The 25,243-nt window shown below is 37.9% G+C and overlaps 1 protein-coding gene across 23 annotated transcripts in view; it reads left to right on the forward strand.

Annotated features, from left to right (window-relative positions):
• Positions 1–25,243, forward strand: part of DTNA (dystrobrevin alpha) — a 431,975-nt gene that overhangs the window by 160,366 nt on the left and 246,366 nt on the right. For 2 of the 23 annotated variants that reach the window (XM_060173681.1, XM_060173683.1), the window contains exon 2: positions 607–767. The exons of 20 other annotated variants lie outside the window; for them this stretch is intronic. The gene's annotated coding sequence lies outside the window, so the exon portion shown is untranslated. Of the gene's footprint in view, positions 1–606; positions 768–21,460; positions 21,498–25,243 lie in introns of those variants that run through there. One more of the 23 variants, XM_060173684.1, reaches the window with a different exon arrangement.

Below are 25,243 nucleotides of genomic sequence, written 5' to 3' on the forward strand. Positions count from 1 at the left end.
ATTTAAACCAAATGAAACAGAAGGGGTCTCATGCATACCAACAATAGTACATATAAAAGCTAGCATTTATTTTTTATTATTACAATTTTATTTAATATTCATAATACCTTGATAAGAACGACACATATGGGAAGGTACATACATGATTTACTATAAATTAGCACTGGAGTTTGGTTGTTCTGAGACATCTGTCCAACTAGGGAGCCCATCTACTTAACCAGTGAAAAAAGAATCTAGCAGAAAAGGAAAATGGAGACAATTCTAAGAAGCAGAGTGTGAAAAATTATGTTAAGTGCAATGTCAGGTTGTCTTAAAAATAGTCTACAGAGTCTGCTCCTTTTTAAAAAACATTTTTTTAATTATCTTTTTATTTATTTGATAGAGATAGCCTGAAATTGAGAGAAAGGGCAAAAAAGAGGGGGAGAGAGACAGAGGGACACCTGCAGCACTGCTTCACCACTTGTGAAACTTTCCCCTTGCTGGTGGGGACCGGGGGCTTGAACCTGGGTCCTTATGCTTTGCAACATATGCTTTTAACCAGGTGCACCACCACCTGACCCCCCCCAATTCTTTTTTTTTTTAATTATTCATTGGATTGGACAATAGCATCAGAAATTTTGGTGAGGATGACATGATTTCAGGACTAGATATGAACATGCTACTTTTATTGTCTGGGAGATGAGATTTGAGAAGCCAATTTACACATAATCTAAATCATAAACTAAAAAAGTACTGTGTGCAAACTTGACCTCTGCAAGAATTCACGGGTATGACTTCCTCTTACATTAATGCAGTGGGACAAATGATCTTTCTTCACATTTAGTCAGCTATGAGTAATCTCACAGTTGCACATGTTTATTTATTTTAACATTTGATAGAACTCATTTTAAACCCATTCTCTATGAACACTGCACTTTATGATTTTTACCATATCTACATGGGCCTATTTCTATTACATAGAGATAAATATATTCATTCTCTATTATATAAAATTTCAGGGTTTTTTTTTTCAATTTTTTACCATCCTGACAAACTTTATATATTTAAGCAAGGGCCATCCTAGTGTTTTAATAAGATGTGATTTTAATTAAAGAAAATAGAATTTAATTCTCACAATAAAGATCTGTGTCTTGGCATCATAAACAGATTATTTGTTGTAATATTTTTCCTTTCACTTCCTGTTGTGACACAGCCATAAATGAGATATGCACTTGGGACATTCCATAAAGTTTATATTCCTTCTGTTAACGATAATTTAAGGAGAGGATTATTTAGAAAGCAAGACAAATACTTCCTGTTGCATCTCAGCTCTTTCTAACACGATAGCTGCAAAGTGTGGTATTAGGCTTTGTTGTAGATTTCTGCATAACTCTGGGCATGGTGCCTTATTTAACAGTTCCCTGGTGTTATTTTGGAATAGTCATCTATAGAAAATGCCAGGAATCAGCTTGATCTCTTGTCCCCTGTCAAGGAGAATCTTTCTATCAGTGGGATTTCTCAGCTGTTTCAAAAGTCATTCAGCACTTTTGCTAGCAAATTTGGTTCAGGTGGAATAAGCCAACTGTAGTTTACCCTAATTGTTCATCCTTAGAGCTTTAGAAGTAATATATTTTACCAGGGTGTTTCAGTCTTCCCTATATACTATTTTATGTCAGAATTTTAAAGTCATGAAAGAATTTCCAGTTTTTTCAGTTCACTATTTCAAACACATGAATGCTTACATTCACTTCAATTAATAAATTGTTTTCTTTCTCAAGGACAGTATCACCTGCAGTTAAAAATACGCTGATCAGTGAGTTGGGCGGTGGTACCATGGGTAAAGTGCATGTGGCACAAAACGCAAGGACCAGTGTAAGGATCCCAGTTCGAGACCCCAGCTCCCCACCTGCAGGGGAGTCGCTTCATAAGCAGTGAAACAGGTCTGCAGGTATCTTTCTTTCCCCCTCTCTGTCTTCACCTCCTCTCTCCATTTCTCTCTGTCCTATCCAACAACAATGTCATCAATAACCACAACAATGTTAAACAACAAAGACAACAAAAGGGAAAATAAATAATAAATAAATATTTTTTAAAATACACTGAACAGAAAGTCAATATAGTTTATGTCACATTGCATATCAGATACATATTAATTTTCACTTATTAATAGTGCTATTTTAGCTTAGTTTACAACTGAAAAAATATATAGAAGATTTTTGCAACATATTAATTAGTAAAACCAATGTTCAAACCCAGGTGGTCTCAATCCAAATCCTAACATATGAATGCCATCTCATATTTGATAAATGGATAAGACCCCAAAGTTTGTGTCAGGCATATATTACTTGTAATAAAGCATTGGTAACTATTCTCATGTCTGGACTGAGACAATTCTGCACAAACAGATTGACCTGTAAAAGTCCACTGCAAGTTAATGGTTTAGAATGTAGAATACAATGCTAAAAAGAACTGCTACTATTACCATCCTTTAAAATCCCATTAAACTCTAAGGTAACTGAAATTCAAGGCATTTATAGTAACCAGTGTTGAAAACCTAAGGTTGCAACATCACAAGTCATGAAAACAAAACAGGAAGAAACTTGTCAATATCTTGACTTTGTTTGGGCAAATGTTAATTGAACTATAAAAGGAAAATAGAATAAAATATCTCTTGTGAAAAAATAGCACTGTATCAGGCATGATCACGGAAGTGAAAATGATACAAGCTGCAAAAAAGAAAGGGAAGGAGGTAGAGATGGGAGATCAAGTAGACAGAAAAAGTGTTTGAATAGACAGTGTAGTAGCAAGCCATATACTTAGAGGAAGTCTATGATTGCTAATTGTGTTTTGTGCAGTAATATATAATTCTCTACTTTCCCATTTGACTGCTAGTCATTGTGTTAATAAGAAAAGTTCAGACAACCCAGAGACAACCACACCTATGAGAAAAAGAAAATAAAATGTAAAACTTTTTGAAAAATCCAATCAAATGTTTCGGCATCATTATAAGTAGTTTGGGGGTTAAATGAGAGTTCTATCAACCATGCAGCATACAATAGATATCCATTAAGTTGACTAAGGAAGACGGGGGAGTCTACCCAAAATGGTGTTCCAGTGGCAGAGAAGAGCTCTCTCTTCTCTGGTACAAGGACCAACATAAGGATACCGGTTCGAGCCCCTGCTCCCCACCTGAAGAGGGGTCACTTCATAGGCATTGAAGCAGATCTGCAGGTGTCTATCTTTATCCCCCCCCGTCTTCCCCTCCTCTCTCCATTTCTGTCTGTCCTATCCAACAACGATGACATCAATAACAACAACAATAATAACTACAACAGTAAAACAACAAGGGCAACAAAAGGGAATAAATAAGTAAATATTTAAAAAAAGTTAAAAAAAATAAAAGAACCAGATACTGGGCCTGAAATAACTCCCCAGTGCTGCATGAAATAAATTAACAGGGAGCTCATTTGAGAGGCTTGTCTGCCTTTCCATGTGGGCTACTCAAGTTCAAGTCTAACCCCTACCACACTGAAGAGAAGATTGAGTGTTATGGTGTATTTCCTTCTCCTTCTGTCTCTCTGTCTTGTTCTCTCAGTCTGTCTTAAAAAGTCAGCCTGGAATGGTGAAGCCCCAGCAATGACCAAAATACATACATACATATAGATACATGTATACACACATACATGTGTCTTCTATAAAAAAGCAGGTAGTCCAGTTCACAAATATTTGTACAAGTGCTTTCTATATGGACAAATACACACTTTCAGTGTCCAGAAATATTTTAATTGAATTCTCCAGTTCAGCATGCAAAAAAATTAAAAATACATGTATTTGAGAATTGAGATTTAGGGAGTCAGGCTGTAGCATAGCAGGTTAAGTGCAGGTGGCACAAAGCGCAAGACCAGCGTAAGGATCCTGGTTCGAGCCCTGGCTCCCCACCTGCAGGGGAATCGCTTCACAAGTGGTGAAGCAGGTCTGCAGGTATCTATCTTTCTCTCCCCCTCTCTGCCTTCCCCCACCTCTCTCCATTTCTCTCTGTCTTATCCAACAATGACAACAATAATAACTACAACAATAAAACAAGGGCAACAAAAGGGAATAAATAAATTAAATATATTCTTAAAAAAGAGAATTGAGATTTGATAAAGATTTATATTATGTTTTACTATTTATCTTAAGTGAAATAAATGATTTTTAAAAAGCTGGTAGTTGAAAGTGTTACAACCTAATGTGACTCTCTTGTTCCTGCTGAAGTGGTTTTATTCATTATTGCTTTTACACCATCAGTGCAAATGATAAATTGCTAAGTGTGTAATGTGTTTATATATTTATTTTTAATCTTTATTTATTTTGGATACAGACAGAGAGAAATAGAGAGGGTAAAGGGAGAAGTAGAGAGGGAAAGAGACATAGAGACACATGCAGCTCTGCTCCATCACTGGTGAAGCTTTCTCCCTGCAGGTGCGGACCAGGGGCTTGAACCTCGGTCCTTGTGCACTGTAGTGTTTGTGCTTAATGAGCACACCTGGCCACCACCTGGTTCCATGTGTTTATACTTTTATGAAAATAGTTTTCATATTATTATTACCTTGAGCCTCAGGGACTATCAAAGGTTTACAGATCATATTTTGAGGTATACTGCTATCTACATCAGACTAAATTTCTTATTTTATCTTGTCAAAGTGCCTCTTACTCATCAATATATTTTAAGGTATTGAGTTATGGGGCTGAGTGGTGGCACATCTGGTTGAGTGCACATGTTACAATGCATAAGGACCCAGCTTCGAAACCCCGGTCCCTACTTAAAGTTTTCTCTCAGAGGTTTACTCCCAGTATCTAAGCTCACAGGGCCAAACAAGAAGTTTATTATCTGTGCTAGTGACAGATAGAAGTGTTTCAAGAGCACACACAGGCTCAGTGTCCATTCCTCCCCTATAGGCAGATGTAGGAAGGAAAATTAGAATCATAGATTTACCTAGTAAGATTATCAGTTTAAGAGGAGTTAGTTGAAGGGTGGTGCACCCAGTTGAGGGCACATGTTATTATGTTCAAAGACCTGACTTTAAGTGCCTGGTGCCTGCCTGCAAGAGGAAAGCCTCATGACAGGTAAAGCAGTGCTATAGTCTCCCTTACTCTTCATTCTTATTTTACCCTTTAGCTCTAGTTTTTCTCTGTCAGAAAGAAATGAAGGGAGGGAGGGACAAAATGGAAGTCAGGGGTGGTAGATTTGATGTGCAAGTTCTGAGTTCCTGCAATAACCCTGGTGGTAAAAAAAAATTATTATTATTATTATTATTATTGGATCATTCAAATACCTCTTTCCGTAGTAAAGGTTATTTTATATTAGAACCTCCTCCACTGCCATTGTACTTTTGACTGGGAAGCTCTTCTAGATAGAATGAGTAAGGATTACCCATTGTCAAACAGATCCCAGGCATCTCAAGACCACTTCTCTCTGCCCTTTGAATAGACACTCAGCTTCCTTTTGCAAAGAATTATCTCTGGGTATTAGATAGTAGCTATAGAATTCAATAAAATGCCTGGCATAGGATAGAAGAGCAATAAATCTTAATTCTTTCTCTGACTCTTGTTTCTTTGTACTTCCATTGCTGACTCCCTCTGGAGTTCGCATGATCACTTTTATTACTTTAGATCTGCTAAAACCCTGAGTGAAGTTATAATAATGACTAATATTTACTGACTTCTCAATATACACTGCGCAATCACTAAGTCATAGGAAATCATTATCTCAGTTACCCCTCATAACAGCTCTGTGACAAGTGGCATCATTATTTTTGTATTGTAGGTCAGGAAACTGAGGTACAATGTGTAGTTGATTTGCTTTCTTGGGAAATAGTGGAGCTGAAATAGGAATCTAAATAGTCTAACCCCATGTTTGTAGGTGGCAATGTACACTGACTGTCACTTGAGATTCCTAAGCCCTCTTGCTTATCAAGGGGGTTTCTAGTGCCCTAAATCAGTTCATTGGGTATTGATTTAGAGTTTAATTCTCAAATGATATTTTAGTTTATATATTTATGCGTTCTTGCCCAAGTGTCACCTTCACTCTTATGCAGTTGATATTTACTCAGTAATAGCAAAAATATTGTTCTCTGTGCCCACGATGCAAACAAAAAGTGCACTTCTCTATGTGCAGTAGTTTGAACAATTTCCCCAAAATTCACATTTTTGATAAGTACTCACTGATCACCTACTAGTTGGCATTACTCTATGAACTGGAAATGTAACCTAAACCAAATATTCTTTTTTTAGATATTTATTTATTTAGTTATGCTTATTGAATGGATTAATGATTTACAGTAAATATAGTTTTTATATATGTGTAAAAAACTGTCAATTTTCTGAAAAACACTCTCACCTCCAGCCTAGGTTCTCCTTCACCATCATGCACCAGGACCAGAAGCTCCCCTTTCCCAAGAGTCCTTTATATTGGTGCAGTATGCCAAATCCAGTTCTGCTTTATGCTTCTTCTTCCCGTTCTTGTTTCTCATTTTCTGTCCATGAATGAGATCATCCCATCTCCATTCTTCTTTTTCTGGCTTATTTCACACAACATGATTCCTTCAAGGTCCATCCAAGATGAGGTAAAGAAGGTGAATTCATCATTTTTAATAGCTGAGTAGAATCCCATTGTGTGTATAGACTAAAACTTTCTTAGTCACTCATCTATCGTTGGACACCTAGATTGCTTCCAAGTTTTGACTATTACAAATTGTGTTGCTATGAGCATAGGTATACACAGATATTTTTGGATGGGTATATTTGATTTCTTAGGATATATTCCCCAAGAGAGAAATTGCTAGCCCATAGGGAAGGTCCGCTTCTAGCCTTCTGAGAGTTCTTGAGACAGCTCTCCTTAAGGAGTTGGACCAAGTTACATTCCCACCATTGTGCATAAGAGTCCCCTTACCCCAATAACCTCTTCAGCATTTATTACCATCCATTATGATGAATGACATTCTCACAAGAGTGAAGTGGTATCTCATTGTTGTCTTTATTTGCATTTCTCTGACAGTCAGTGACTTGGAGCTTTTTTTCCTCCCATATGTCTGTTGGCCTTTTGATCCCTTCTTTTGTGAATATTCTATTCATATCCTCTCCCCACTTTAGGATCTAGTCATTTATTTTTTTTTATTGTTGAATTTGCTGAGGTTTTTATATACTTTGGTTAATAGCCTTTTGTCTGAGGTATGGTATGTAAAGACACATGGCAGTACAGTTTGACTTTTTGTTTATGCATTTATTTATTTATTTTTGCCATCAAGGTTGTTGTTGGGGCTCATTGCCTGCACGACTCTCAGTAACCTCTCCAGCATTTGTTACTATCCGTTATGATGAATGACATTCTTACAAGAGTGAAGTGCTACAAAAAAAGTACTTCAACTTTTTTATAGATGATTTGAAACAGAGAGAAATAGAGAGGAGAGATAACTGCAGTACTGCCCCACCACTCATGAAGTCCTTCCCACCTCTCCCAGGTGTGGACCTGGGGCTAAAACCTAGATCTTCGTGAGAGAGAACATGCTCACACTACTGAGTATGACACCACCAAGCCCATGGCTGGATTTTAAATTGCAGGTATTATCTGAAATTAATCAGTTAAGATTAAAATGAATTTCTTATGAAGTTGTTCAACAAATGAAATATTTCTTTAGATAATAAGATATCTGGGAATGATTTGAAACTCCACTAATACTATCCAGGTAGTTAGCAATCATAATCTCAGTGCTTGTCTTTTTTTTCCTCATTAAGAAACATTTTTAATTGGGGGATTAATGATTTATAGTAAATACAGTTGTTGATGCGCAGGTAAATTGTCTATTTATTTATTTATTTAATATTTATCTATTCCCTGTTGTTTCCTTCGCTGTTTTATTGTTGTAGTTATTATTGTTGTTGTCACTGTTGGATAGGACAGAGAGAAATGGAGAGAGTAGGGGAAGACAGAGATGGAGAGAGGAAGATAGACACCTGGAGACCCGCTTCACTGCCTGTGAAGTGACCCCCCTGCAGGTGGAGATTGGGGCTTGAACCAGGATCCTTACGTTGGTCCTTGCGCTTTGCTCCACGTACACTTAACCCGCTGTGCTACCTACTGCCCGACTCCCTCAGTTTTATTTTTCAAAGGTAAAATCATTTTATTTTTATTTTTTATTTATTGTGGATAGAGATATAGAGAAACTGAGAGGGAAGAGGAAGGAAGAAAGATAGACACCTTCAGACTACTTCACTGTTTGTGAAGTGTCCCTCCTGTGGGTTAAATCAACCATTCTAAACCAACTATTTTTTTTTTTTTAATTTTTTTTCCTCCAGGGTTATTGCTGGGCTCGGTGCCTGCACCATGAATCCACCGCTCCTGGAGGCCATCCTTCCCCCCTTTTGTTGCCCTAGTTGCAGCCTCTTTGCGGTTATTATTGCCATTATTGACGTTGCTTTGTTGTTGATAGGACAGAGAGAAATGGAGAGAGGAGGGGAAGACAGAGAGAGGGGGAGAGAAAGGTAGACACCTGCAGACCTGCTTCACCGCCCGTGAAGCGACGCCCCTGCAGGTGGGGAGCCGGGGGCTCGAACCGGGATCTCTACACCGTAAACCAACTATTTTAATTCAATGTCTATTGACATTTTGAGCAAGTGACTTTTTGTTCTGCAGGCTTTGTTGTGTATTGTAGTATGATAGTGTCCCATTCCTCTCTCTACAGAGTGACAGTAATGCCCTCTCCCACAGTTGAGATAAGCCAAAATGTCTCTAGACATTGCCAAATGTCCCTCTGGGGAGGGAAAACAGAGCCACCCCGGTTGAGACTCATTGGCCCCATCCTTTCTTTTATAGTCTTTACAAATGATTGAGTTAAAAAGAGATCAGAAATAATAATATAATTTTAAGTATTATCAAAGTAAGATGATTGAATACAATGAGACTGGTCTGTTTAAATAAAATATGAAGGACCTCACTCTGAAGCTTTCTTCATTCCCTCAAACACCACTAAAACAATATCCCCTCTGATTAATAACAGGCATAGTAATGCAAAAACAAATGTAGATAAAGCTTTTATGGGCCTACTTGGATTGAAATTATTAAGTTTGTATTGTGTCACTGGATCTTTTCTTCTTTTTTACCTAATATTATTAGTGATTTAATGTCTGAGCAGCTGTTCTGGTTTTTATGTTGTGTTGGTATCCCGGGTCTAGTGACTAGTCCTTGTCATATTTTGTGTGTTCTACATTTTTTTTTGAAGATTGCAGCCTTAAGAAGAAGGTCAAATGTCCCTGGTGAGGGTCCCTGCTATCACCTAGCAGATATACATTTATTTTATCTGTTTGTTTCTTTACTACGTAAATATTTCTGTTGGGTATTGTGTACAAATACCCCTTGATCCTCTTAAGGATTTCTTGCTCGCTTCAGATTTTCTGAACACTATACAGTTTCTAACTGCCAATAATGTTGCCCATTATTTGCCCCAACACCAAATCTAATTGTTTGCTTTAACCATATAAATCAAACCAGAGTTAATTTCAGTCTATACCTAGTTACACTATACATTACTTCTGTTTTCATAATAAAACTTTAAAGTGCATTCTTAAAAATGAAAGTTTAGGGGGTCGGGCGATGGCGCAGTGGGGTAAGCTCATGTGGCGCAAAGCGCAGGGACTGGCGTAAGGATCCCGGTTCGAGCCCCCGGCTCCCCACCTGCAGGGGAGTTGCTTCACAGGCGGTGAAGCAGGTCTGCAGGTGTCTATCTTTCTCTCCCCTCTCTCTGTCTTCCCCTCCTCTCTCCATTTCTCTCTGTCCTATCCAACAACGAATTGCGTCAACAAGGGCAATAATAATAACCACAACGAAGCTACAACAAGGGCAACAAAAGGGGGAAAAAATGGCCTCCAGGAGCAGTGGATTCATGGTGCAGGCACCGAGCCCAGCAATAACCCTGGAGGAGGAAAAGAAAAAAAAAAATGAAAGTTTATTTTTCTGTATTTACAACTATTTCTCACTGTGTATGAAGAACTGATTTGGTTCTTGTGTTTTGAGTCGTAAGGAAGTAATTTGAAGCTTTACTAAACACCACAAATTTACATATCTCTCCACTGGGGATAAAGACTTCATTAATAATCAAATAACTGATGTGGTAATGTATAATAAATGTTACTAATGGGATAGAAACTAAAAACCTAGAAGACTTGTAGAACTCAGAATAAATAATGTGAAAATTTAAGTATAAGTTAGTGATGGTTACATGTTTATCTAGAAAATTGTACAATCTCATAGATCTACAGTAAGCTAGTTATTCTTTACCAAATCCTGCACCTAAAACAGTTACAATTATTGATCATTTGATAGTTAAAATTTAGTGGATAATTTTCAGGCAGCCTGTTAAGAGCAGGTCTTTTGATTAATATAATTTAATCCTGGAAATTTATTTTTTATCTTATTTTTATTTATTATTGCATAGAGACAGAAAAATTGAGAAGAGGGGGAGATAAATAGGGAGAGAGACAGAGAGACACCTGCATCCCTGCTTCAACAGTTACGAAGCTTTCCCCCCAGTAGGTGGGGACTTAGGGGCTTGAACCCTTGCCCTTGTGCATTGTAGTGTGTGTGCTTAACCAGATGTACTACTGCCTGGTCCCTGGAAATTTATTTGCTCTAGCAATGACAAGTCACCACAAAGGTAGCCCAGGATGTTTTAGGAAAATTCTGAATCAGTTCTTCAGTCTACCTTCGTCCTTACTGTTTTAACTGGAACTAGATTATGTTAGTCTATTCTTCTGTCTACATTATACTATTCATTCTTTTGTCTTTCTTTATTTTTTAAATTGCTGCAAGGGTTATCACTGGGGCTGGGTGCCTGCATGATGAAACCAGTGCTTCTGGTAACCAGTTTTCCCTTTATTACTATTTTTTAATTTGATAGGATAAGTTAAGAGGGCAGAGAGAGATAAAGAATAAGAGAGACACTTGCCAGACTTCACTGCTGGTGAAGCTTCTTCCTGCAGTGCTGGAGGGGACTTGGGGTTTGAATCCAGGTTCTTTGCATGGTAATGTATGCATTCAACCAAGTGCACAACACTGGCCCACTCCATATAGTCACTGAAATCTTTATCCAGACCACTATTAATTATCTTGAGGTTTCTCTTCTCCAAGTGCAACATTACCAACCATTCAGTTAACCCACTCATCCTCTAATAGCATAAAAATCTTTTGTGAAAGAACTCCTACTACTTTCTTGACCTTTTCCATCCTACCAGGTAATACTGCTTCGAAAAGTGTGTTGCTGAGAACCAAACATTATGAACAGACTAAGGACTCTATGCTGCCACTTCAATGTAAATAAATTGTTGTGAGAACAAGCGCAAGGACAGGCTTAAGGATCCTGGTTGATCCCACCTGCAGGATTGTTGCTTCACAGGCGGCGAAGCAGGTCTGCAGATAAGGTGGCGAAGCAGGTCTGCAGGTGTCTATCTTTCTCTCCCCCTCTCTGTCTTCCCCTCCTCTCTTCACTTCTCTCTGTCCTATCTAACAACGACTACAACAATAAAACAACAAGGACAACAAAAGGGAATAAATAAATAAATAAATTTTAAAAAGACTTTAAAAAATGTGATAACAATCATGAAGGCAGTTGTAATACCCTTGCACTCCACCCAGTTGTGACCAAATAGAAGCAAGATGTCCCCAGACAAGTCCCACACTCTATGTTGGTATCCCCTAGGACTCTAAAGAATATAATATGAGACTAGCACTTCACTATTTAAAACTCTCAAATGTCATTTAAGCATAGCCTTACCTCCTTAGTAGAAACTTGAGTCTCCTGACAGGAAAACAGCTTTCACATTCCACTCTACTTTAAGCTGGTGTTCCTGGGGGATCATGTTGCTTTGGCTCCATGAAGTCTCTTTGCTTTAAGCCCTCCCAGAAATGTCACAGCAGTTTTGCCCTGTTCCAGACTTGTTGAACACTAACCTGAAATCCATGCCAATAATTTACAAGCTATAACTCAACAGCAAGCTGTTGCAAAACATCTCTGAATATTAGGCTAAACTGGACTCTACTACCAGAAAAAAAATGGTTAATATTTCTGGTAACTAATAATTTGGGGAAACTGCTAAACTACTTAGTGGATAGAATGGACATGTAGCTTAAAGAGGTAGTGACACAATGTGTTGTGGTGTTTAGGCACTTTGGGCCAGTCTTAATTTTAACATTGGTGCTTGAAAAAAAATTTTTTTTTTTTACCCCCAGGATAATGTTATCTCTGTGGCTTGGTGTCTGCAGTGTGAATCCGCTGCTCCTGGCAGCCATTTTTTTCCCCATTTATTGTTGTCATTGTTGCTGTTGTTGTTGTTGTTCTTGGATAGGACAAAGAGAAATTGAGAAAGGAGGGGAAGATAGACATCTACAGACTTGCTTAATTGCTTATGGATTCAACGAAGACCTGCAGGAGGGGAGCCGGGGTCTCAAACCAAGATCCTTACACCGGTTCTTGTGCTTTGCACTATGGACTTATCCCAGTGTGCTTCCGCCTGACCCCCTAAAATTTGTTTTTTTTGTGTGTGTGTGTGTGTGGTTTTATTTTCTGTTTTTTTTTAATTTAATTTATTTATTCCCTTTTGTTGCCCTTGTTTTATTGTTGTAGTTGTTATTGATGTCGTTGTTGTTGGATAGGACAGAGAGAAATGGAGAGAAGAGGGGAAGACAGAGAGGGGGAGAGAAAGATAGACACCTGCAGACCTGCTTCATCACTTGTGAAGTGAGTCCCCTACAGGTGGGGAGACAGGGGCTTGAACCGGGATCCTTATGCTGGTCCTTGTGCTTTGCGCCACCTGCGCTTAACCCACTGTGCTACCGCCTGACTCCCCTAAAATTTGTTTTTTATGAGACCGAAGTAACCAACCATGTCTTCACTCAGTCACAAGCAATGCCAGAGATGGAAATGCAGGCCCATGCTTGAGTGTCCAATGCTTTGTTTGCTGTACCACCTCCCGGGTTCTAGAATTGGTACTTTCACCTCCAGACAGAACCCATGGTTTCTCATGTTGTCTGAAATAATTTGGCATACACATATTAGAATAACTCATGATGTTTTAGTTGCAGTTTTCTAAAAATAACACTTATTAAAAAGTAGGTGATTTTCACTAGTATTTCTTCCTTAAAATATTTTATCTACACACCTCTAAAAATTGTAACCTCTTGTAACACAAACTTAGACTGCCAGAAGGACACTATAAATCATCAAACAAGGCATCTCTCTTCAAGTATAATGGATTGTCTTCTCTAAGCTTCCTGTTACTGAATGTAGCCACTCTCACTGTGGGGATTATAGAAGATAAGAGTAACACAGATTTGAAATTGAGAAGTAAAAGACCCTCATCCATTCATTGTCCAATCCTAGTCCATGTATAAACTGTTACTTTCTTATCTGCCTTTTAGTGGAATTGTTGATAAATGACAGCTATTCATATAAAAAGGATGAATGCTTCAGACTCAGCATTGTACAATTACAAAGCTGAATAACTTTCGGGGCACATATGGAGTTGACTGTATGGTATCAAGAAGGGATAACTTTGCAAATGTTAATTATGACTATGGTTTTGTATTTATTAGTGGAGGTGTGTATAGAGAGGAAACATTGTGTGGAAGCCAACAAAATTACATATTTTCAAGACTTCTGACTCAACACAGCTATGACTTCAAAAGATTTTTCTGGATCATATACTGTGAGATACATCTTATGCCCTTGCAACAAAACTAAAAATCTCTGTCAGGATTTGTAGTCACTAAACTATCTAACTTAATTTCCAAGTTAGAGTTAGGCTTGGTCACTTGTGACCTTTTCCTTATGATAATCAGGGATATGCTAGAAATATATGTGTCGGCTACTTACTTAGTAATTTGAAAAGAACACACTGATTTTTTTAATTGAGCAAAATAAAACCATAATTAGTAGTTCCCTTCAACCAGTCATTTTTCCTCACCCTAATATGGATATAAAATGTATCTGGCGTTTGTGTTTCAAGTGTTGTGGAGCTTGCCAGAATGCTTAGACCTTTGCACAATGAATCCTTTATTACAGTAAATATAAAAAGGCGTAAATTCTAAATGGCTCATCACATTTCGTCAGTGTTCTTTGTACACAGAAACATATTTTAGCATATATTAAGTATTTGAATTTATTTTCAAAGCGGTTAAAATATGTTCTTTTAACTGTTGTCCTTTAGGAGTTCTTAGTGCAGATTTATGGTGTTGTGAACTAAATGCATTTATTATTATCACTTTCACACTGCAAGAAAATCTATTCTATGTTGCTCATGCTTACTGACAACAACTTTTCATCTTAGAAATGGAGATAATCATAAAACCAGAGTCTGGCCTATAGATTTCGATTCTAGAATCACGTTGGAGAGCTTTACATAATGTGATGAACTCAGAGAAATTTTGTAATGTTCTAAATGTTATTAGTCTCAATACTAAGCATAGTAAACCATAGAGTTACCTGTTATGGTAGGGTTATTTACTATTAATAAAAACTGAATATAGGTCTCTGGTCCTGTTGGTGAAAAAAATGAAGAGCTAAAAATGTTATTAGTCCCACCCTTGATGTGGGCAGATAACTGAGAATTACTGTTGACTGAGAGAAAGGGAATATTACTTTAGACTTTGTTAAGGATTTGTTAACTCCACTATTACAGCCACACTTGCCACTTTTGAGATCCCTGTTAATAGAGTAATCTTTAGATATTTATCTCTCTATCTACACACATAAGGTAAAGAATAGACGAATAAGGGATCAGATCACATGTGTAATGTATACATATATACATACACTCGATTTGGGTGGATGAAGAAGTGTATCTACACCAGCAATGAAGATAATTCTTAGACCAGCCAAGAACACACAATAATATCATTGGAACAAATGAGTCTCTTCAATTTCCCATAGTGTTATTTCTAGAAGTCTGGGAGAGAGGAACAATAATTTGGATGCTTCCTCAGCTGTGCTGACTTTAGAAACAAGCTAGCATCATTCTCTACTTTTTGAAACTCATTTTCCACTTTAGTAACTATTTTGTGAAAAATTGGGTCTCATTTATTAATATTTCCTAGAAGTATAATTTCCATTAATGTTTCCTTTAATATAGCCCAGATATGAAAAATACAAAAACAAAAACAGAAAAGTAACAGACATCCAGACACTTCTAATTTCTGTTTACAGTTACATAGGAAGTGCTTATTTTCATAATGTTGACTGGGTATATATTTACTTATTTGATTTTTTTTATTTACTGGAGCTGTTAAGAAATACCTGACTTTCTTCCTGAATTTTCTTTTTTTAAATTTTTATTTATTTATTTTATTTTTTTATTTAAGAAAGGAGACATTAACAAAACCATAGAATTAGAGGGGTACAATTCCGCACAATTCCCATGACCCAATCTCCACGTCCCACCCCCTCCCCTGATAGCCTTCCCATTCTCTATCCCTCTGGGAGTATGGACCCAGGGTCGTTGTGGGTTTCAGAGGGTGGAAGGTCTGGCTTCTGTAATTGCTTCCCCGCTGAACATGGGCGTTGACTGGTCGATCCATACTCCCAGTCTGCCTCTCTCTTTCCCTAGTAGGGTGGGTCTCTGAGGAAGTGGAGCTCCAGTACACATTGATGGGGTCGTCTGTCCAGGGAAGTCTGGTCAGCATCTCGCTGGCATCTGAAACCTGGTGGCTAAAAAGAAAGTTAACATACAAAGCCAAACAAATTGTTGAACAATCATGGACCTAAAGACAGTAATAGTGCAGATGAAGTGTTGGGGGTATTCCCTGCATGCTCTTGTGTACTTCTGCTTTCAGGTATATATTTTCCCCTAGTTTATGGGCACGGGTGAACCTATGCTTTGTCTCAGGGGACCTGGACTATATCTAGGTTTGGGGACTTTATTGGGGAGTGGAACGCCTGGAATGGAAAGGAAAGGTCTCACCCGAGTGATGAAACTGAAGGGTTGTCATTCACACCTGAAGTCTCTGGTCACAGTCTGAAGTGAAGCATGCTGGGGTGGCACTCATTGTGTTGATTAGGTTGCGATCCGCGGATGCAATATTATTTGATTTGAATTGAGAGCAGCATGCAGAAAAGTGGGCCCCACCCTAAGGTTCCAGGACTGGGGGAAATATAGGCTCTATAGTGGAAATGTGAGGTTCCTGTTGTCTTAGGGTTCAAGAAGACAATGGATAGTTATTGTTATCATCACATTATTTGGTGATAGGGTTAACTTTGGAAAGTCCCTTTGATAGGGTTTGGGGTATAGTACCCAGCATCTTGTATATAGCTGTGCTATTGGTTGCTTCTGTTCTCCCTGGTCTAGGCTTTTGGGAGAGAACATATCAAAGACAGCCTATGTATTAAAAAGACAGTCTGTGTTTTAAGAAGTTCTAGACATATCATCAGTTTTTCGCCTCTCATATTAATTAAATAGTGGTTTATATAATGTTTACACTTTAATAGGATTGTACATAAACACCACTCCCACTACCAAATTACTGTGTCCCATCCCCATTACCCACCCCCACCCCCCCACCCTCCACCGTGCCAGGAAGCCCAATGGCCACCCTCCCCTTCACCACAGTGTTTTTACATTGGCACCCTGCTCTCGATTTAATCAGATCCTGCTTTTAGTTTCCCTTTCTGTTCTTCTTTCTCAACTTCTGTTGATGAGTGGGGACATCCCATACTCATCTTTATCTTTCTGACTTAGCTGACTTAACATAATTCCTTCTAGCTCTGTCCAAGATGGGTCAGATAAGGTGGGCTCATTGTTCTTAACAGCTGCATTGTGTATATGTACCACAGCTTTCTCAGCCACACATCTGCTGTTGGGCACATGGGCTCCTTCCAGGTTTTAGCTATTATGAATTGTGCTGCTATGAATGTAGATGTACACACATCTTTTTGGTTGGGTATTATGGAATCCTTGGGGTATACCCCCAGAAGAGGAATTACTGGGTCATATGGAAGGTCTATGCCTACCTAGCCTTGTGAGAGTTCTCCAGACTGCTGTCCGGAGAGGCTGGACCAATTTACAATCCCACCAGCAGTGTAGAAGGGTTCCTCTGTCCCCACAGCCTCTCCAACATTTGTTGCTGCTGTCCTTTTTGATGTATGCCATTCTCACAGGAGTGAGGTGTTATCACAATGTTGTCTTTATTTGCATCTCTCTGACAATCAGCGACCTGGAACAAATAAGTAAATATTTACTTATTTGATTTTTTTTACTTACTGGAGCTGTTAAGAAATACCTTTCTTCCTGAATTTTCAACAACTCTTCTCCTTCAAATAATAACTTTCAAAGGACATTATATAATTTGTTCGCACTATCCCTATTAACAGTAAAACATTTCTCACTAGTTGGTGAAGCATTAGAGTGAAAAACTAGGAAATTATTAAATTTTTGTCTTGTGTCATCCTATGCTAAATTTAAAAATTAAGTATGCTTAGGGTCAAAATTATTTTTGAGATTTAAGCATGTTCAGCTCATAACTTTTTATATTTTTATGAGATAAAAGATAGATATTTTAACTAATTATAAAATAAATGTTAGAGACTAAGAGAAAATGAGAGGGGTGAGGAAAACAGAGTTGGAAGAAAGAAAAACACTTAAAGTGCTACTTCACTACTCGTGAAGTTTTTACCTTTTAGGTGGGGACCAGGTCTTGAACCTAAGTTCTTAGACATTGTAATGTGCATTCAACCATATGTATCACTGCCTGGCCCCTCAGATCACAATTTTTAACACAGAATGATGTTTGGGAAATAAGAAACAATATATAGTGTGGACATATGTTTTACATACAGAACTGATTTTGTTTAGGTAATATACAAATGTCAGTCTAAGTTATAATGCAAATGACATTTTTAAATATTTTGTTAGATTGAGATAAAAAGAAATTAAGAGGGAATGGGAGATAGATACCCACTGCTTCACTGTTTGTGGCACTTCTCCCTGCAGGGGGGACCTGGGGCTTGATCCTACCTCCTTGTAAATTACAACACATGAGCTCAACCAGGTGCACCAACACCTAGCCCCTTTATGAAATCTTTTGAATCTCAAGCTCATTTTTGAATTCTCCAGTGCCTTGAAGAACATCTTAAAAGATTTGTTCTCTCTCGCTATTAAAAAAAAATTAGGCTTGCTTGAGATATTAAATTTGATGGGAAGCATTGTAGAGTTAAGAAGCAACATTCAACAGTTTGAGGTCAAATTTTTGGCAGATGGTATTATATTATATTTTGATGTTGAAAAAGTTAGTCAAAAATAACTACTTATGAGGGTGGAGCAGATAGCATAATGGTTATGTAAAGAGACTCTCATTCAGTCCCCACACTACCATAAGCCAGAGCTGAGCAGTGCTCTGGTTTAAAGAAAAATTATATATGTTGTATGGTTCCATTTATGTTAAATGGCTAGAAGACTCAAGTGTATGGAGACTATGGCTTTGGAAAGGGGTGTGATGATGATGAGAAGTGTCTTCTAATGGGTAGGAGGTTTCCAGGGCAGGGTATCATAATTAGATTATGTAGGTACTTGTACAAGTCTGTGAGTATTCTGAGAACCACTAAACTGTATACATTAAATGGATGAATCTTATGCAGGTGGGGTAAAGGTATTGTCTGGGGAGGTGGTATCAGAGTTGGAAATAGGACTAGAAAGTTGGATCAGGGAAGAGAGTAGTTCCTAAATATGGGAAAAGTATATAAGTATCATTTCATGGTGTCTTCAGTTTAGGTCTTTCTACCTGCTTGTTGTTTGGGGTCACTGCAAACTATTTTGCAATGTTGCTTTAAGGTGTATATTGCCCCCTAACTTATGGGTACTTGTGCACATGTGTTCTGTCTCATAGGCACAAGATCTTTTTAATCTCAACCACTGGAATTCGATAACAGGAAGCTGCTAGCCTGAAAATGCTATAAGCTTGTCCTAGCTTGTTTAAATTTTCTTTGCTTTGTGTAGTTTCTAAATATAGGCACTTTTTCTATTACTCAGAAACACTTGTCAAGAATTTAAATTAAAAAAAAATTGTCTGGAAGTGAATTGTGGGGTAAATAGATTTTTCCTTTTATTATCCAAACTACGTGTTAAAAAAACTTATCCCAAGTGTTAAAAATGTTTGTCAATTTTATCCCATATAAAATTGCTCATATTGTAACATTTTGCTTGACACATTTTGAAAAGAAAAGCATTTACATAAGTGATAAGTAATTTAAGACTCATTTGTTAATTTTCCTTTAAAATGTTCCCATAACTTTGATTTTACATATATCTATCACGCTCCACTAAGAGAAGGAAGAATACTAGAAAGAAATATTAAGAGGCACCAGGAAGTGGTGAACCTGCTAAGCACACACATTACAGTACATAAGGACTCTGGTTCAAGCCCCAGGTCCCCACCTGCAGGGGGAAAGCTTCACAAGTGGTGAAGCAGGGTTGCTGGTGTCTCTCTCTTTTTCTCCCTCTCTGTCTCTCCCTTCCCTCTCAATTTCTAGCCAACTCTACTAACTCTACCCAATAAATAAAGATAATAAAATAATTTTAAAAAGACATTAAGAGAGCGTGATGAGACATTTTCTAATAGAGTGCTATCTCCTCCTCCTCAACAAAAACCTTTAGTAATTTCTAAATTTGAAGATCAAATGACTGTATATTTTGGAAGGGAAGGAAATATTGTATAGCTCCAAAGTGGGGGGGAGGGTAAAAGATTTAAGGAACTTCACCCTTTTTTACTTTATTTTTAATAAATATTGTATTGGTAGATTAGTAGTTTATAGTAGATATAGTTATTGGTACATGTATAAAATTTATCTGTTTTCTGCAAAACACTTTCACTCCATCCTTGGTCTTCCTCCAGCATCATCATGCACCAGGACCTGAAAGTCTCTCCCACGCATCAGAGACCTTTACTTTGGTTCAATACAACAGACCCACTCCAAGTTCTACTTTGTGTTTCCCCTTTTGTTCTTATTTCTCAATTTATGCCTATGAGTGGCATAATCCCATATTCATCCTTTTCTTTCTGGTTTATCTCACTTCACATGATTCCTTCAAGCTCTGTCCAAGATGAGATGAAGAAGGTGAATTCATAACTTTTAATAGCTGATTAGTGTTCCATTGTGTATGTGTACCACTTAACTTTCTTAGCTACTCATCTGTTCTTGAACACCCAAGTTGCCTCCATGTTTTGGCTATTACAAATTGTGCTGCTATGAAAGTAAATAGACACAGATCTTTTTGGATGAGCATGTTTGATTCTTTAGGATATATTCCCAAGAGAGAAATTGCTGGATCATAGGTTAGGTCCATAGCTAGCCTTCTGAAATTTCTCCAGTCTTATTTTCACAGTGGTTGAACCAATTTACATTCCCAACAGCAGTGCAAGAGGGCTCCCTTATCCCTGCAACCTCTCCAGCATTTGTTGTTACCATTTTAGCGAATTTATGCTAAGAGCATTGCTACCTTTCCCCCTAAAATATAGCATGGGACAGTCATTCAGAATGGCTAACCACCATTAGTGAAACCTCTGTTCAGCTGTCTCTTTACCACCTGTCTCGTAAAAAAAATGTGCATCAATAAAGCTAAAATGGATTTAAAAAATTCAAGAATAAGAGGTGGTGACTTTGTACTATCACAGTGACATTTTCTTACCTTTGATATGCCAAAGCCCTCACTTTAGTTGATGGCTAAAAAGATTAAAATAATGTTGTGTAATGCATAAGTGAAGGACTGGAAAGAATAGAGCAGTAAGATACCTGATAAATACTTCTAGGAACCATTCAACACTACTTGAGTTGGCATATAATTTAGTGGTAATAATAAATTATACTAAAAAAATAACCCACTTATTTATTAATGAGAAGGGAGGAAGAGGGAGAACCAAGAGGTGGCAGGCAATGGCATGCCTGATTGAGTGCACATGTTATGATGTATTAGGACCTGGGTTTGAGCCCCCGGTCCCTACCTACTGGGAGAAAGCTTTGTGAGTGGTGAAGCAATGTTGTAGGTGTCTCTCTGTCTTTTTTTCTCTCTCTGTCTCCCCCTTCCTTCTCAATTTCTGGCTGTATCTCTCTAATACATAAAGATAATGCCAAAAAGAAAAAGACAAAAAAGTGATATGAGTGCCATGCATCACAAATTGAGAGAGAGAAAACCAGAGCATCATTGTGGTATATGCAATCTCACATAAGTAGAGTTCATTTTGTTTTATGAGAGTGATCAAAGGGAAACTATGTCTTGGCATCCTTGGTAAGTACCCTTTTCATTCTTAATAAAGTACCCAGAGGTAAATAAACTATAGCAATGCCCTTCCACTCCTAAAGTCAAAGTTGAGATCTATGAGCTATTCAAGATAGGATGCTTTTTGATTTGACTTGAATTTTCGTTTATTTATTTATAAAAAAGAGAACCAGATCGTCACTCTGGCACAAGGCATGCCAGGAATTGAACTTGGGACCTCATGCTCACAGGTCAGATGTTCTACCCATTCTATCTGGAAAATTTTTAAGTGCTGTGGCTTATATGATACTCATTTTTAAAATTTCTTTACTGGGGGATTAATGGTTTACAGACAGCAAAATACAATAGTTTGTACATGTATAGCATTTCCACATAACAATACAACCCCCACTAGGTCCTCCGCTGCCATCATGTTCCAGTACCTGATCCAAATTAGTATCATAATTGGAATTCTGTAGCATTTTTTTCATGTCTGCAGTGAGGAATCCCTTTCCTATCTCTTTCCTGTATGTGTAAGAGAGACTGAAAGAAGGTCATATCAAATGTCTTCTAAACCTGCACTGTACAGTTAAACTACAAAGCAAGCCACAAATGAACTTACAGTTTAATAGACACATTATGAAGAAACAAATGAAATTAATTTAACTTTACTTAACCTAATATGAAAATATTATCATTTTAACATGTGTTCAGTCTTATGAGTGAGATATTATTAGTCATCCTTTTTGTACCGTATCTTTGAAACTCAGTGTGTATTTTATACTTACAGCACACATCGACTTGAATTAGAATAATTTCAACTGCCTAGTAGCCAATGGCTATTGTGTTGGACAGTCTAGGTCAAGAACATGAATTCCCTTTAGCACAACATAACATTTGGAATGCCTAGCGTCTGCTAGTTCAGCTTTCAATGTGAATGTGTTTCTCTGTATAGAAAAAAAAATCCATATACATAAATATTTTAGTATATGTTCTAAAAGATACAGATGAAGACAAACACATGAACTTCTATCTGGAGCTCAATCCCCTACCCAGGTGTCCTTATAAATAAGCCAGAAATATAAAATATTTCCTCTCTCCAGTGCTTGCTGAAGGAGCACATGTACTATTCCACTACACACTAATGAGTTACCCTAGTTAGTGTTGTCAGATCTGCTGACTCACTGCTCACCAATAGCTCTGCTACCCATGGTGACAGTTTGGCAGGATGCCAGTAATGGCTGCCTACAGCTTCTGAAAAGCTGACCTTGTGACAACATCCACATTCTTTTGATTGGTTTTGCTGACACACTCTCAATACACACACACACACACACACAGAGAGAGAGAGAGAGAGAGAGAGGGAGAACAGTTTTCAAATCAAAAATATAATACAGGATGCTGAGTTGCTGAAAACAATTTTACTTCAGTTCATTCAATTATCTGAGTGTGTGAAGGAGAGAAAAACAAAGGAATGAGTTTGCAGAGAGAACCATCCTTGACAGCTGACATTTGAGTGATAGGTATGTCATACAGAGGACAATGCTCTCAGACAATGTGGGCATGCAAGTGAAACAATGTTGTCACGGTATCTGATTGTTAGCTTTCTCAAGAACCTAGAGCTCTTATCTTTAAAACTATCTGAAATTATTAAACTATCTGAAATGCCAATTTAATGTTTACAAAGTTGCAAAATGTACCCTAGTTCCCACCTAAAGAGAAAGTTTTCTTCAAATTAAGCTTCTAAACAAGAGGACATACAATGCTCTTCGTTAATTAATAAATGCTAAGCTACTATTAAATACTTAAAACAGGGATCAAATTATCCAGTTGCTACAATGTACTGCTCCGGACAGTGAATGAGATGATCCTCCACACAGCCCATGAATGCAAGTTAACACAGCCTCTAATCTGTACCAAAAGCAAATTTGTCATATGATACACACATCACATGTAACTGCCAGAGTCTGCTTTGTTGAATTTAAAATTTCATTGTAATGAAGGGTTTTCTGCTTTTTGTTTTTGCCTCCATGGTTATTGCTGGGGCTCAATGCCTGCACTCTACTGCTCCTGGATACTATTTTTTCCCCTTTTGCTGCCCTTGTTGTTTATCGTTGTTGTCAGATAAGATAGAGAGAAATGGAGAGAGGAGAGGAGACAGAGAGGGGGTTAGGGAAAGATAAGACACCTGCAGACCCGGTTCACCACTTGTGAAGAGACAGGGAGCTTGGAGGGGGGGCGTGGCTCGAACCAGGATCCTGGCATCACACCCTGTGTGCTTAACCCACTGAGCTGCCGCCCGACTCCTCCCTCCTCCACTCCCCGTACTGAAAGATTTTAATAGAGGCCTGGTTGAGTGCACATGTTACAAAGTGCAAGGACCTAGGTTCAAGCCCCCAGTCCCTACCTGCAGGGGGAAAGCTTTGCTACTGGTGAAGCAGTGTTGCAGGTGTCTGTCTCTCTCCCTCTCAATCTCTGCCTTCCCTCTTGATTTCTGCCTGTCTATATCAAATAAATAAGTACAGATAATACCGTAAGTAAATAAATAAGATAATAATACACAAACACTGTGCTCAGCTGGTTGTTCTGATACTTTCTAATTAGCCACTAGAGGGAGTTCAAGGCCCTTTCTCTATTGTGGATCCTTGCCCTTGTAAACCTCCCCCATACCCCCTAGGGAGTGGTGATTGAGATTAAAATTTATTGGCCCATGATGGAAAGGAAATGAAGTTTTATCTCTGGAAAAATCCCAAATTTTGCAGCCTGTAAATCCTGCCGACATGTGTTGTTTATCCTACCCAGTTAGAGGCAACAGTTATTCATTTGAATATTTCATGTAAAAGAATCTAGATTTCCACCCTTGAACTTGAAAAATAGAAGCTGTCTTCATTCTGAATTCATGCCTCTGTGGCACAGCAGAGGACGTTATTGTCATTAAACTAGACACACATTTCTTTTCAGCCTCATCACAATTACTATTATTTTCCAACTATAAGACCAAATATCATAAGTCACTTATAATCAAGAATGCATTTCCGTTTTCTTGTTGTCAGCACTATTTTGTATTGATTTGTTTGGCTGTACTTTGGTCATATTAAGTGTTAAAAAGAAAGAGAGGGAGTCAGGTGGTAGCGTAGCGGGTTAAGTGCAGGTGTTGCAAAACTCAAGGACCAGCATAAGGATCCCAGTTCGAGCCCCAAGCTCCCCACCTTCAGGGGCGTCACTTCACAGGCAACTGCAGCAGGTCTGCAGATGTCTGTCTTCCTCTCCTCCTCTCTGTCTTCCCCTCCTCTCTCCATTTCTCTCTGTTCTATCCAACAAGGACAACATCAATAACAACAATAATAACTACAACAATAAGACAACAAGGGCAACAAAAGTGAATAAATAAATAAATAAATAAATATTAAAGAAAAAAGAGACCAAGTAAACTTTTTATAATTTCAAGGAAAATAAGAGAGAATATATTTCTCTGAGATAGTAAAAAGTATCTATAGGAGAAAATAGCCAGGCAAAATATGTCTGAGTCTTTGATTGATATCCAGCTCTTTCTCCATTTATCTCAATTATCTGATCCAGTGAGCTTAGAGTTTTCTGATATTCACTTAGGAGTCTACAAAAGTTCTTTTTCTAGGTGAAACACACAAATCCAGGCACACACATTCACAAACTCACCCCCTTTTATTGAGGAAAGTGCTTCTTTCCCAGCATTTTTCCTTTGAGTATTTCCTGATTTCAGCTTACTCCACAAAATGGTAAAAGTAGAAAAACTGAGCTTAAAGCAAGAGTAAACATACATGAAAGACATTTCTCAAGTGTTTGTTTACAGTCTTTGGGAAATGGGTCCTTATGACTCCTGTGATCTATTTTTTTCTGACCATAGAGTAACTAAATGTAAATATCTACTTCCCACACATAATTGTGGCAGACAGAGTAAAGGGACTAGGAGATCCTGGGACCCAGAAAAAAATGTTGTCTTTTATTTGTCATTACAAAT

Source organism: Erinaceus europaeus, chromosome 15 (genome assembly GCF_950295315.1).
Source record: "Erinaceus europaeus chromosome 15, mEriEur2.1, whole genome shotgun sequence".
Classification (NCBI taxonomy): domain Eukaryota; kingdom Metazoa; phylum Chordata; class Mammalia; order Eulipotyphla; family Erinaceidae; genus Erinaceus; species Erinaceus europaeus.